Genomic DNA, 15,119 nt, shown 5'->3' with positions numbered 1-15,119 from the left:
CTTGATTGTCCTCCTCTGGACACACTCTAATTGTTTGATGTCTTATCTTGAGGTGCCCAAATCTGCACATAGTACTTGACGTGGGGCTGCACCTGTGTGGTGTAGACTGGGACAGTCACCTCCCTCGACTGGCTTGCTGTGCTTGATGTGATGTGCCCCAGGGCACAGTTGACCCTTTTGGCTGCCAGGGCACACTGTTGACTCATATGCAATTTGCCATCAACCCAAACCCCCAGATCCCTTTTTTGCGAGGGTGCTCTCCAGCCTCTCGTCCCCCAAATTGTATGTATAACCAGGATTATCCCATCCCAGGTGCAGAATCTGGAACATGCTCTTGTTAAATTTCATATAGTTGGTGACTGCCCAGCTCGATCTCACTGTAAGGCCTCTCTACCCTCAACAGAGTCCACAGCTCCTCCTAGTTTAGTATCATCAACAAACTTACTTAAAGTACATTTGATTCCTGAGTCCAGATCATTTATAAAAACATTAAAGAGCACTAGGCCTAAAATTGAGCCCTGGGGAACCCCACTGGTGACTGGCCACCATCCTGAAGCAGCCCCATTTACCGAAATTCTTTGAGCCTGACCCATCAGACAATTGTTGACCCGTCATATGGTATGACCATATCAGGTGGTGGTTATGTCTGGGGAGAAAGAAAGAGAAATTACTTTTCTTAGATCTCTGAGATACCCTGCTGGAGTCAGGTTCTGCTGGTGTAATTTATGCTGTTCTTGAGCAGCCCTGCTGAATTCAGTGGGATTGTTTGCAAACTAATGTACGCCTCAACATGAGTAAACGTGCAGTGTCTGACCTTATATAAATACAAATCAGCCTGGAGACTGTAAAGTAAATAGAAACAAAATTCCTTTACTCCAGCTCAGGAGCAAAAAGAGGAATGGAGAATGGTTGAACTGTTTTCTTTCCCCCCTTGCAACCGACATATAAGTAACCCCTCTGGAATATACAGTGTATTGTTTAGTACCTATTTCTACTAAACCCTGAGTCTCTATTAGCAAGAAAGACCTTATCTTTCTTCAAAGAAAGGTTACGTGCCTGCTGCTATAACCTGCATTTCTTCCTGCCCCTCTCAAGAATCACTGTTGGCATTTAAATCCCACGTGCAGGCAACTGTGTTGCCGATGCACCATTAGTGCAACAACATCGTTAGGTCTGGTTCTCCCTGTTCTGCTTTTATCAACTGCCTTTTGTCATTCTGTGATTATAAACTTCAGGGACAGGAGTCTTTAGTCTGTTTTACAACCTGGCGTAACTCAGTCTGTGACTCAAACTTAGAGTTATGCAAGTAATACATCTAAAATTCAAAACCGTGATAGTTTATTCCTTTTTTATTTGCAGAGGAATAAAAAAAGAAAAAATAGTAAAAAAAAGCAAAAAGTTTCAACTTGTGTGTATTTTGTAAAACCTTGAGAAAACAACCTTACACCAACCAAGTTGAACAGTATTCTTTAAAAAAGAAAACAGTCCTAAATTGAGTGGAATTTTAGCCTCAGTTTTGAATTTCCTGGCTTTTGTTGGTTTCTTATATACCCTCATTATTTCAGCAGTGTGTTGTTTTTGGTCTGACTAATATTTAGAAATTGTTCCATCCAACCTTTAGATGTCTACTGTTTGATTCATTTCTCTTTGACTTCATGAACAGAATTTGCACAGTGGGTCTTTTTCCTGCCATTGGTGTGTCTCTCCCTGCTCCAGACTCTATTTTGTTCTATCATAATAACCTGTGCGGTTGCCTTGCAGCTCCAGAGTGGTGTACGTTTCAAACTGGGAGCTGTATCTTTGCAGGGATGTGGTTTAGGGAGACAGTCATTTTGCTGGCCCAGGATGAACAGCCCGGATGAAAGGCACCAGCACAGCAGTACAAGTCAGTACTCAGATGGGATGCTGGCAGCAATTCTGAACGCAAGTACTGAGTTAATCCAGTTGAGTTTGAATAAATACTTGAGAGAAGAAATTAGAAAAATTGTGAAAATATAATTTCAAACCTCTTTATATTTATTTTTAAATTATTAAATATTTTGTCAAAGGCGTTCTATAGCTTTGCACAATAGTAATTGTGAAATAATAGCAGTGATTTGGGCTCCCTAGCCCACTGGGAAGACCGCTGTCAGTGTTAGAAAAACAAATATTGCTTCCTGGTATAATCGTCCTAACCAACATGAAGTATCGTGAGTGCTCTGTTCTTTGGCAGTAAGTTGTGGATAATCCACTCGTTTAAGTTTATGAATGCCAGGGATCATTCTGTAGTATCCAGAAGCAGAAAAGTTATAGCATGCCAAGAGGTAAAGTGTCTTCTTGATGTGCATAACCAAGGCAGGGATAAAACCACGTGGCAAGCTTTGGCTTAGCCTTCCTTAGCCCATCCCGCTTGTTGTAAGGGATGTGTGCAGCAGCTCATGTCCTGGGAGAGAGAGGAAGGATTGTCAGACACAGAGCAGCTGGTGTCACCACCACTGCCAGGGCCTCTTCCCTCTCCTGTAAGGACCTGCAGGGCACATGTACCCTGCTGCCATACCCCGCCCTTGTGGTGACAGTCAGAATGCCAGACCCATGTTGCATTCAGTAAACTGTACCATGCTGCTTTTTTTCAGAATTTGTTTGGAAGCTAAGGACAGTTAAAAGGCAAGTTAGGCAACCAACAACTTAATTGTCACAGTTAGAAAGAATATCTGTAATGCATTATACCAGAAATTACTTTGCTCCATTATGAAAGCCTTCATTAAAGAGATGTTTGCAAAGTGTGATGTAGAACAGCAGAGTGGGACATGGGAAAAAAACAGAAGAGAAATAAAAGCAATGAAACGTGACCACTGCTGATGCAGAGATTTCCCTGGTTTTTATTTGAAAAGATCCATTTCTAAGGTTCTTACAAAGACAGAGGAACAATTTTTTTGTTTTGCGGAGATATATTTCCAAAATCTTTCAGCATGCCTGATATTAGGTTCTGAGCCGCAATCTTCAAATGTCACATGGAAAAAATTTTATTGCTGGTTAGGCATGGGATTTCTTCTGGCATTGCATAATATCAAGTCTTGTGATCTATTTACATGTAAAACTTGTAAAATTAATGAATGAACAGACACAGAGGGCCCTTGTCCGTTTGTAGAATTTCTGAATTACACTGATCTTCTTATTTAAATTTTTAAGACTGTAAGTGTTCTGTTTAACTAGGATTTAGTTTTCTGCAATGCAAATTTTTCTTAATACTAACAACAGATGTTAGCAATATACCCACAGTCAAGAACACGTTTTGTATGTAACCAAACTCAGTGTAATTGCCACATCATTTGGTAAATTGGCATTATAAACAAGTCTCAGGGGAAGTAACACGACACCCTCTGTATGTCATCACTTTTGAAATTTCCACAGTAAAGGATCAGTGCTTAAAGCTCTTCTTTCTATACCAACATCTCAGATAAAAAAAAAAAAAAAAAAGCTTATAGTCGGGACTTGCTATTTCCCAAGAAGCTGGTATAGCCTTGTTTTACTACTACAAGTGCACTTTCACACTGGACAAGCTGTTGTGTCATGTTGCCTTGTGAAAAAACCTCAGGATCTCCCTTTTATACAGCTAGGTGTGCTATACCATGTATTAAATAGTGGCAGACCATGGAGAAGAGTAATGGTAGAGAACTTAAATCTTTTGACATTTAATTAGTCCCAATATACAAGTCGTGTATTTTGATGGTAGCTCTTAGAACTCTCCTATCACTGTGGTTATTGCTAATGCAACTCCAGACTGGAAATATTAAACAGCAACAGTACTTTCAGTTTCTCTGGCTAACATAGCTTGTCAAATTACCTCTATCTGCCACAGATGCTGTTCCAACATTATTATGTTACAAGTAAATGTGTTTGGAATGGTGTCTGGCTATCAGTATTTTGTCATTAGAAGAGAGAAAGGAAGACCAATGGTAGACAGATACTACTATCTAGACTGTAATGAGTCCCTAAGGAAAATTTAAGGGATAATTGTAACAAGGCTCTGGATGGACCAAAAAAATATTAGTCAAATCTCGTCTGTTCTCCAACTTCCTTCTTTCTTTAAACTGTCAACACTTGCCATGCTTTTTGGCTCACAATGCCTGTCTTCATCTCAGCTAAGCTCCATATAGCTTTTTACTTCCTTACAAAATTTTCAAAAAGCTTAAGAGGCTTCTTAAAGTGTCATTTTGTATGCGGTAGTAAATCCAGCTGAACTGGATGCACTAATAAATTTGTCAGAGTATTTATATGGAAGAGATGTGGGGAAAAAGTTCACACTGTAATCAATGCATCTCTAACGTGCAAATATCTGCCAAAACCGAGAGCTTGGTGTCTCTACCAGTCTCATGAGTTTCTACAAAAACCATCTGACTGCTAACACTAGAAATGGGCCCTTTGTTTAAGGCAATGGATGTTGAACACTAGCTAGAAAAAGGGATCAAATGCATGATTTCATCATGGACGCTTTTACTTTTTATTTTGCTGCAGGAAAATTTAAGTCTTCATTTTCATGACTATTTAAATAACTCTGTCTCCAGTCCCCACATATTTTCCAGTTCAAAATAGTCAGTGAAATAAAGATCTCCTTTGATTCTAAAGATTCCCTTTGATGGAATAAAGACGGTTTCCTGTTCTAGGTGTGTTCTTCTTTTAGGTGTCTGCTGGGACACCTAAGCCCAAGTTTCTAGACCTGACTTGGGAAAAAAAGGCAGCTGCAACAGCCAAATGTCCATTTGTTTTTTCCATGCTGTTTGGTATCCTTATGTTCCTCTCAGCACTGAAAGGAAGACATAGAGAGAAATACATTAGGAACATACAGAATATAAAATGTCAACATGTGATACGAAACAAGGAAATAAGTATTCTCTGAGATGGTAGCATGAGACACATAGTGGGGAACACTATAATGAAATTCAGAGCAGTTACGGCGATAGCTATTCAGCGTGGATGTTGTCCTAGCAGATTCCTAGGTGACTCCAGTTCTTGGTGTATTTAAAGATGGTCTGGAGTGTCTATTACAAGGCTGTGGTCTTATCTAAGATTCTTGGTTAATTTGTTATTTTGTCCTGTGGAAATAATATTCTGAATGTGAGCTATAGGTGCTGTTCGGTACCTATTAACTATGGTGCTCATCCAAGGTGGATATTAGCTCTTTGTGACTATTGGAGTTCATGACCAATGTTTACATGACACAGAGGAAATGAATCCTCAGAGAATTATTGGATCCTGCTCTATTTTTCCTAGAGCAGCTCAGACCTGATGAATGCTGCTGAGCAAACCCACCTGTAGGACAGGGTGGAAAAGCTTGCAAACTCCTTGCTGTTTCACGCCAGTAGAGAAAGAAGCCAAGGAGCTGTCAATATTTATATTTAGACCTAGAGGTGCATATTTTTCTTTTATTTTTCCTCTTATTTTTATGAGGAGGGACCAGGCTGGGAGAGTCAAAAACTTGTTGAGCTTAGGACAAAAATAGCACATTTTTCTGCATTTTCTTTTTCTTCTCTCACAGTTTCCTCCATTGACTTTGGTTCAGCTCTCACTGGACCAACAAGCTCTGAGAGCTCCTATAAAACTCTGAAGTAAAAAAGAGTGTGCCTGCCAGGTGGGATTTTTTTTTCCCAAGTGCTCACAGCTCTAATTTTCACCACATGTGAACAAGTGTTTGCAGTTTTAAAGATGTGTTGAGTAATTGCACATGCGAGACATCTTCTCTTTAATGTTCCCAGCGTGTTCAAAGCTTTTCCGTGAGAACACCCCTGTTAACAATGGAGCTGTGGCCTTTATCTTATGCTTAAGTGGGTACTGCTTTCTGTTGAAATATAATTGGTAGCGCTTGCCTATTCTTATTCCCTTAGTTTAGCTAATGAAAGACACAGCTATAATCTACTTCTCTTAGGATCAGGGTCTGAGCCTAGAAAATCTCTCTCTAGAAGGAGGTGGAATGTCGCCTGTAACTACCATTACTGTAGGTACCGTTTCCTTTTTGTATCAAAATAGGGAACAAGGAGGCTTGTAGCCTCCTCTGTTGCGTGAGGCTGTAAAGTGATGTGCTGCTCTTACAAACCAATAAAAGGGAACACTCCCCCATGCGAAAGAGTTTTGTGATCTGTCAGACATGAAATGTGCAGGATACCCAGTCACCTTCCCTCTGACATCACAAATGTGATGTGCCAGAGCTTCAGCAGCAACTGAACAGTTTTCAACACAGCTGAGGAGGAGGGAGAGATTTATCATTGGCCCTGGTTACCCTCTTTCCATGCACTGCTAACCAGGAGAGGGTTAGGTGATGCTATTTCAGCGCATCATCATCCAAAAAACTTTCTTTAGGGGAATCTCTCATAGCCTGGTTGAACTTCCTGTAAGACTGAGTCTGGACACCATGAGCAAGTGACTGAACCAAAGAATGGGTTTGGAGGGATGATAAAGCTGTGGGACACAAATGAAGTGCAAATAGGATTTGAAATGAGGAATGAAAGGAGGTGAGGGAATAAATGTTATTGCTGTGAGATAGGACTCAGATAACAACTCTGTTTTCTTAGTTTCTGTATGTTGTTATTCTCCTGCCCAGTAATTCTGTGCCAAAGTAATACTGAAATGTGTATTACCTCCAAATCGGCTGCCTTTAATCATTACTAGAAATGGAATTAAAAACAATGTATTGTTGAACCTTACGGTGAGAAAACTGTAACTATTCTCTTTTCCTGCATTGGTCTGAAAATGTTGTGTATTTGAAACAACATGCGGTAAATGGCCTGGTAAATGTTTTGTAAATTTTCAGAACTATAATTAAAAGTCATTTATTCCTAGTTATTTCTGGAAAGTGGCTGATGATAGCCTGTTCTGTACTGCCCTCTGTTTGGGGGAGCACTGAGCTCCCCATCTATCCTTTTACTATGCTTGGAGGAACACCAGAAGTGCCTGCAACAAAGACATGGGGTTTCAATCCAAGCAAATGAGCTGTAAGCACCACTTACCTTTATGTGTTCGTAGATCAAAGGTTACTGTCAAGACCACCACCCTACTTGGCTACGTGCCGTGCAAGGTGCCGTCCTTGTCCCACAAAAGGTGGCTGACTCCAATCAGACACAAAATAGAAGCTGCACAACTGTGGCCTAGCAGCCGTGTCTTGGGGCAACCCTCACCAACAAATTTGCAGGCTGAACCTCTCCAGAAGGTCACATGTACAGAAGCGTGTGAGCGCGCTTTCCCTTTGAGCTGACACAGCTGCTCCTTAAACTGCAAATGGAAACACTCATGCTTTTCAGATCCAGGGGTCTCCGGTTTAATCTCTATAGATAAACTCTCTGGAGATGTGCTTACAGTTACAGTGTAATTCAAGGCAGGAAAAAACAAGTGAGCACTTTCAGATTATCAACACCCTCAAAAAGAAATCTGTTCATTAGAGTTATGACAGGCCCGGTGAATCATTAGTTGGAAAGAGGTTAATATGCATTTGTAGATATAAACCAGAGCTGATCAGAGCAGATTGAGTTCCCTCAGTAGTAGCTTATTACCAAAGAATTAAAGGTTGCAGTGGGATCTGCATCTAAAATTGGAGGAAACTGCTTGGCCAGGAATGGCTTGGTGCTATTATTGTTTTTAACTTGAATTGCCCTTTTCCCTTGTTGGTATTTGCTCTATGATGTATGTGTGGAGAGCAACTGCAACACTTCTCCAGAATGGTATAAACTTGTCATATTAAATTTCGCTTGGAAATTAAAAGGTTTGTAATCAGCAGAGCAGTGAAGTTCTGGAACAGCCTTCCAGGAAAAATGGAGGCCAATAAATTTAACCATAATGAAGCCTGAACAGTTTATAAAAGGGATTATATGACACAGTCCTTAGAATATTAGGGGACTGAAATTGATGATCTCTGTGGCTCAATTTCTGAACTATATTCCTGTGTCTGGATATTACAGCTGTCGTCCCACAGCACATTTTTTGCAGCTAATTCTGTGATCGTTGCTGTGTGAAGAACACCGGACAGAAAATCCCAGAGTTCCATTTTATGGTGCCCCATATTTACAGCTGCAAAATTTCAGTTAAAAAATAGATGCTATGTCAAACTATTTTGATGTTACTTCTTTATGCAGGCAGTTGAGGTGGTTGTTACAAAACTGAAGGGAATCTAACGTAACACAAGAACAGCTGTAGCAGGTTAGAGCTCCAGTTAACCCAGTACCTTATCTCCGACTGCGGCTGAAAGAAAAGGCTTAATGGGCAGAGCAAGACCGTGGTAGTAATTCTTAGAGGTACTTTCCTAACTTGCAAAAATATGATGCCTGGGGACTTCCTAGAAATCAGATCTAGCTCCTCTGAGCTTCCTAAACTCTCCTCTGACTTTTATTCTACGAATTCAAGAAACCATTTTTTTAAACACATGAAGACTTTTGACATCCTGATGCAAGGGCTTTAACAGCAGATCTTGCAAATGGCATGGAGAAGCATTTCCTTTTGACTTGCTACCTCCTTCTTTAATTTCATGAACAGAGGACAACAGTGAGTATCCAGCTTAGTGCAGATGTACTCTCTCATGCTGCCATTCAGCCATCTCTCTTCCACATCGAACCATCCTGATCTGTCTGTGCAGAATGCACCTTGCTGGATTATCCTTGCTACACTTAGAAGGACATTTTGTCTTCTTGTTATGTCCTTTCTGAGACAGAAAGACACTAAAACTACAGATAGCGTTGAAGATTCAGCACACCATAGATTGATAATTTGAAATAAATATGTTCTTTTGTTTTGTTCTCTATTCCTTTCTTAAAATCCTAACATTCAGGTTTCTTTTTCAATAGTGGCCAAGTATTGAGCTATTTTCATAGAACTTTCTATTCTTCTCCCCAGATTTCATTCTTGAATGGCTTAAAACCCACTACTTAAGCCTTTTTTTTTTAATGTAGTCTTTGTAATATTTTAGTAGAAAATATTTCCAGGGTGCTTTACCATTAATAAAAGCTGATTTTGAGCATGAATATACACTTTTCTCCTCCTCCATTAAGAGACATAGTCCTAATTCAGCCTCCAAACCTGTAGTTGAAGTTAACCATCTCAGCTTCTAGTTTATTTCAATGTCTGATTTCCATTATAAAACAAGATATTATTTCTATCTGTCTACAATTTCTGGTTGCCTCAGCACAGCTGCAAAAGGGTTACAGGTTTTGTTACTTGCTGCAGCTCCAGCTTATCACTCCAGCTATGGAGAGAGTATCTTCTTAGTAGCATGTGAAGCTTGGGGTGTTAACAGGGCTGTTTGTTTAAATATCAGCTCTGAAATTACCCATTCATTTAAAAGCAATTTTTCAAAACTTTCTTCTCCCCACAAAAAAAAGTGAAGTTAAATAATTCAGTCTTTGTAAAGGAAGGAAAAAACGAGCCACATTTGGGGCCTTTTTTTAGAAGTTTTGATCCTCATGGAAACAATGGATTTCAGTGTTTACTGTCTGTATTATTTGGGTTACTGGAAAGTGTATTTTTAAGCAGATGCAGGAGTTTCCCACCAACACTGGGAAACAATAGTAGTAATCCAGAATGTCAGTACATTTCCTTCTTTTTTACCACTAATTGCCATCCATTTTTGGCTGCTAATGTTAATATTTGGCTGTTTTTTTCCTCTAATCTCTTAATTCCCTGACAGATTGTTTCATATAGTTACGTCAGTAGTTTACATACTTTATCTAGAAACTCATGGTGTTCTTCTCTTATTCTAAACAGCTAGTGAAGCAAAATGGGAACTGGAGCAGACACACATGAATTTCCTCCAAAAGCAGGCTCCACTGATTTTCTGCTTTGCTAGCGAGGAAATCCGAGTGAGTTGGCTAGCTGAAACTCTCGTTTTTATCCTTATTTGTTGTATGACCTTACAAAATCCATATGACCTGTGCTGACCATCCACAGAAGGAGCTAATTAATAGGATATCATAAGTTTTAACCAGTGCTTGTTATATCTTCTTTAACCCTTGTGGGAAAACTTGTTCAATGTAATTGTGGTCACTGACTGACATTTGTATGTGCAAGAAAACGGTGACTTTTTTTTTTTTCCCAGGGATTTTCCAGCAATGGTTATTGAAGATAAAGTATTCCTGAATGAATACAGCTTGATGTTCTTAATCACAAAGGACAATTAAAAGGGTAGCTTTTTTCCCCACTCTGAAAAACATACCCTACACACTGCCTATGGAGAATTTACACTGATAAGGTTTCTTTTAATAAGAAAATCTAATGGTATGAAACACACAGCAGTATGCCTGCAACACTCAGCTTATATTTTAGTGAATGCAATAGTTCCTGATCAAGTTTACCTTTCAGATACTGTCATCACCTGTGGATATTCACTCTTTCCCATTTCTGTTTGAAATAACACGCAGAATACCAAACACAGACAAAAGCATTTGTCAAAATGTACAAAATGCTCAGCTCCAAATTGATTGAAGGAAATTGTTGTGTATGAAGGCAGGTGTCAGCAAACAGTTTAAACAGTGATACTGATTATAATGGAATGGAAGATTATTTTAAAAAGGTACAGTTTGTCAACTGTTTTGTAACCTTTATAACCATCTAGATGGTTGGTGTAGCAGCAAGGGTAAAATGTCCTCTACTTTGCTGACACAAACTGCAGAGCCTTTCAGACTCAAGCTTTCTGTATTTAAGACTCACCACGTCATTGATGTAGACCAATGTTCAGCTGTTGGCATTTAGTTGTAAGCAGTGCTAGCAAAAGATCATACTTAATTCAGTCTTACAAGCTTATTCTCTCTTCCACATTAGTTTGTATTTCACCTACTGAAGTCGGTGTAGTTTACCATGTAAATGTACGTGTCAAATTTTGTCAAAGAGAACAATATATTGACCCCATATTTATTCAAAGAGACCAATATAGTAAGTTTACTGTTTTCTTTACTGGAGGAAATGTTCTGAGTACTTTGAAATAATAATTTTTATATAATAAATCAATCTGTTTTCACAAGGAAAGAAATTTTCAGTTACAGTTCATTTTTCCCCATCAAAAAAAAAAAACCAACTACAAACCAACAGAATGTACACAAGTGTTGTGATTGCACTTACTCTTGTAAACAAACCAGCTAGCACTGCACATCCTGTGGGAGGTAGACCACCCAAATGAATATTTGAGAGACACGTCTGAAAATTCCTTTTGTGAAGCCAAAATTTTGACTGAGCTTTTAAAAGTTGACTTTTTGTGCTGCTGGGAAAAACAGAGCAGCTCTTTGTTTGGTGTATGCTGAGGGACAGATGCACAGATGCTCTTTCCTTAACTGTCAGTGCTGTTATTTAACAGCAATAATAAATGATAACATTTTGCACTTCTGCAGTCCCTGTAATCCAAAGAGTACCAAATGTGCCCAAAGAGACTCCTCTAGAAGAAACTGTGGGTAAAACTGCAAAGGGCAGCTTTTCCCCAGCTAGGATAAACTGGACTAAGACCATTGGCCTCAGCAGAGAGGATGTGATTTTGTGCCAATGTCTTAACTTAAATAAACACAGACCCAAATCCGAGGAAAAGCAGTGGCAGGAATGTGGCCTTAGGGATGGAATTACTGACAGAGCTGATAGAAATAAATAAGGAAGGTACAACTTTATGTCTATTTATCATATTTGTTATGGGATAAAGGTTCAAAAAAGGGAAGGCTTTGGAATTCAGCAGACAGTAGCCTATCGAGCAGTTTGGAAAATTGCCATGCTTTTAATTTCTGCAGGTTAATGTAAAGGGAAGGTGAATCTTTCAATGAAAATGAAAAATTGGCTTGTAAACTGTTTGTGACAGAACTGATGGTTTTGTGGTCAGAGACAGAGAGAGAGATAGATATACACACCCATATATATTTGCTCTTTGAGGTCTCTGCATCACCCCATGAAAAGAAATAACAGCAATAATCAAGGAGAAAGGGTAAATGCTTTGCTTGTGACTTTTACTGCTGGAAGAAAATACGAATGCAAGTCTAAGAAGGCCCTGCACTTAAAGGGACCTTGTAAGAAAACATGTCAAGTATTGCATAGTGCTACAACTCCTCTCTACCATCAGATGTGATCCTCCATTCACTGTAGGACCTGAAGTGATAGCGATAGTGGCTCTTGTGCTGGGCAAGCTGTTACTGAAAGATCTAGGACTGCAAGATAGCTCTTTGTGTCTGGGGAAGAACAACCACAGGGAAATTCATATAGCCGTTTTCCTTGCTCTTTGGGCTAGGTTTTCCATGAGCATTCCTTTGTCTGGCTACTCCTTATTACAAAGAGATTTTAGGGAGGGGATGGTCAGTGAGGGAACGTGGGTATTTAGTGTGTGTGACTGCATTTTGGCAAGCTATTTACAGTATTTATACAAGAATTGTTCATAAACCTCCTTGATGTGAATTATCAGTTTTATTTGCGAGGAAAGTAGAACTGGGAAGGGTGTGAGAGGCTCAGTTTTTCTCTTTTCATTGCCTTAATTTCAGCAATTGCTGTTCTATACAGTGTAGTTGTGGAAAAGACAGGCAAGTAAGGAGGACGTGCCAGTGTGACGTTGTCTGATTCAAAGCTGTAGTAAAACAATTGAACACAACCTCGGTGTGAACTGGGACACTGGGACAGCCCCAGGCTGCAAGCCAGGAGCACACACTGCCCAGCAGCTGCTCTGGGGTCTCTCCTGCTCCTGAAACCTTTGTGTATTTGGGCATTCTGCTTGCCAGGCTAGTTGGCTGTCTGTGGTGCCAGTGCCACGCTGAAAAATGCACAAGTTCTCCGTGTCAGGGCAAAGGAGCAGAGATCAAGGGCAGCTTAAAGCGGCTTCTTTTTACCCAGAAAGTCTGTGCCACCTTCAGGGCCAGGGAAGTACGAGGAGATGTAGTGCAAACATGGCTCATATTTTCAGAAACTGCTGGACTTGAAACCTGGTGAGAAAAACATTGGAGTCTGTCACCACTGTCAGGCTCTACTTAGAGAAGCATGGGGATGAGCTTCCAGACAAGGATATTTTCTTCATGAGGTCCTTGGTGCAGCTTTGGTTTTTAATATTTCTTTTGATTATAGGGTAACCCACTGTTTCTAAGTATATTTATTTGTTTTTCACTTTTCAATCCTTTATCTTTAAAGGCTAGTTCATGTTGATGTTATCTGTAGAAGAAATTGAAATAGCTGATGTGCATTGAAGGCTACACAAAATCTTACCAAGTTTTCTAATTATAGCAGTCCTGATTAAAATGAAAATAAATATACAGGTGAAAAATGTGACCTAAGACTTTGTGTTATTCAAAGGGCTCTTTTTTTTTTTTTTCAAACAAACTTTAATAGGATTATATACGTATGTTTTATAATATTGAAACTGGCATACTATTCAAACCTAGAAAAACTTTTCATAGTTGTATTTAATTATTTCTACTTCTTTGAAGCTTAACATATTTTCACCATATGGCAAGCATTTAATTTTTCCTAATTTTCCAGTGGAGATTAAATTAAAATGATTATTTGGTTTAGCAAAAAACTTCAACGTATCTGTGCTGCAAATCAAGGGTTCTGTAGGCTTGTTCTTCACTATCAGCCCTTTTTTTCCTTAACGGCTTGCTCCAAAAACTGGTGAAGTCAACAAATCTACTCCCATCATCTTCAGGAAGCTTTGGATGAAGCTCTATGAGAACAAGATAGTTCTTCACTCCTGCTGCGAAGACAGTGACAGAACAACAATACATCGATATTATCAAAGTTTCCACAAAAATAGTGGCCATGTGCCACATGGTGGGTGGTCTTTTATACCAGCCAGAGAGAAATTAAGCCAGCAGGCACATGAAATGACAGTGAGACAAGAGGTATTCTATACCCCGTTTGTCAGAGGAGACTGTCTTGTTGCCTGGATTGTCTGTTTAACTCAAACTGTAAAGTAGGCCCTCCACAGAGCCTGCTCCCTTAAGCTTGGATTAAATATGTCTTCTGGGTAGGCATCTTAACTGAAGACTTTGAAGCTTCTTCAGTGGCTGCATCATGGCAGTGGTAGGCTTCTCCCACTGCTGAAATGTTCACCTAACACATTTTGCAAACTGTAGGTGAAAAGTGACCTTTTTGTGCCTCCTTGGAAACCACTAAAAGCATATTAATATTACTGATGATATCATTGTGCAGCACCTCTCCATGAAACGGTCAAATTTTCAGAAAAAAACATCAACTTTTATATCACAAAATTAGTCCAAAAATCAAAGAAGAAAAACCTGAAACATTCTGAAAGCATTGTTTGCTGTTTATTTACATGAGACCAACCTTCCTGTAGAAGGAAATTATGCCAAGAAAACAAGTAAATTCCATATCTTGATGCTAAACAGACTTGCCTTGCCCAGTGGCCCAATGGCTAACTCTCAACCTTATTAAGGTTATCTAGAGGAAAAGGTTGTAATATGCAAAAGAAGCTTTGCTTGACAAGACAGAAGATACCTCCTGGACACATTAAAGAACACCTGTGAACAAGCTAAATTTCAGTGTTTCTAAGTCCCTTATAGCAATTTACAATGCCATTATTTTTATAAAACAAACTATTATCGCTAATCCCTTACATCATTTCATTTAGACACAAGGTCTTATTTTTCTTACAAAAAACACATTCACATTGTTAACTTTAAAGGCTGCAATTCCTAAAGCCCGTTCCTCGTTGGAAGCAGGTAAGCAATTTAACTAGGCTGCTCATGTGCTCTTATTTAACCACATGCTTTAACTGCCATGCAGCAGTTGGGCCAAAAAAAGCAGGTTTATATAGGAATGAGAGAACCTTAAAAAGTTCTCATCTAATTCACCATTCACTGTAGACCTGTTTCGTAGCTGTATGTCTTGATGTCTTGCAAGAAACCTGGGTGCTTTACAGCTGGGGTTCAAAACTGCTATCTACACCAGAATTTTATTCTGAGACTAAAATTAGGAGGTGGTATTTCTTTTCATGCACTAAAGTGTCCTGAATTGAGTAACCCTGCCATGAATGCAATATAAACTGTGATGTTTGTAGATTCCAGATTCATGCCTGGAAAAAAAAATATTTGCTACAGGCAAAGAACCCCTCAGCAGGGAGAGAGGAACTTTGGATTCCAGTCTCTGGATGAATGTTTAAGAAAATTTAACCCAGTTCCCTAAAAATCAGGTTT

The sequence above is a fragment of the Athene noctua genome, chromosome 5, assembly GCF_965140245.1.
Source record: "Athene noctua chromosome 5, bAthNoc1.hap1.1, whole genome shotgun sequence".
Lineage (NCBI taxonomy): Eukaryota > Metazoa > Chordata > Aves > Strigiformes > Strigidae > Athene > Athene noctua.
This window is presented reverse-complemented; position numbering follows the sequence as displayed.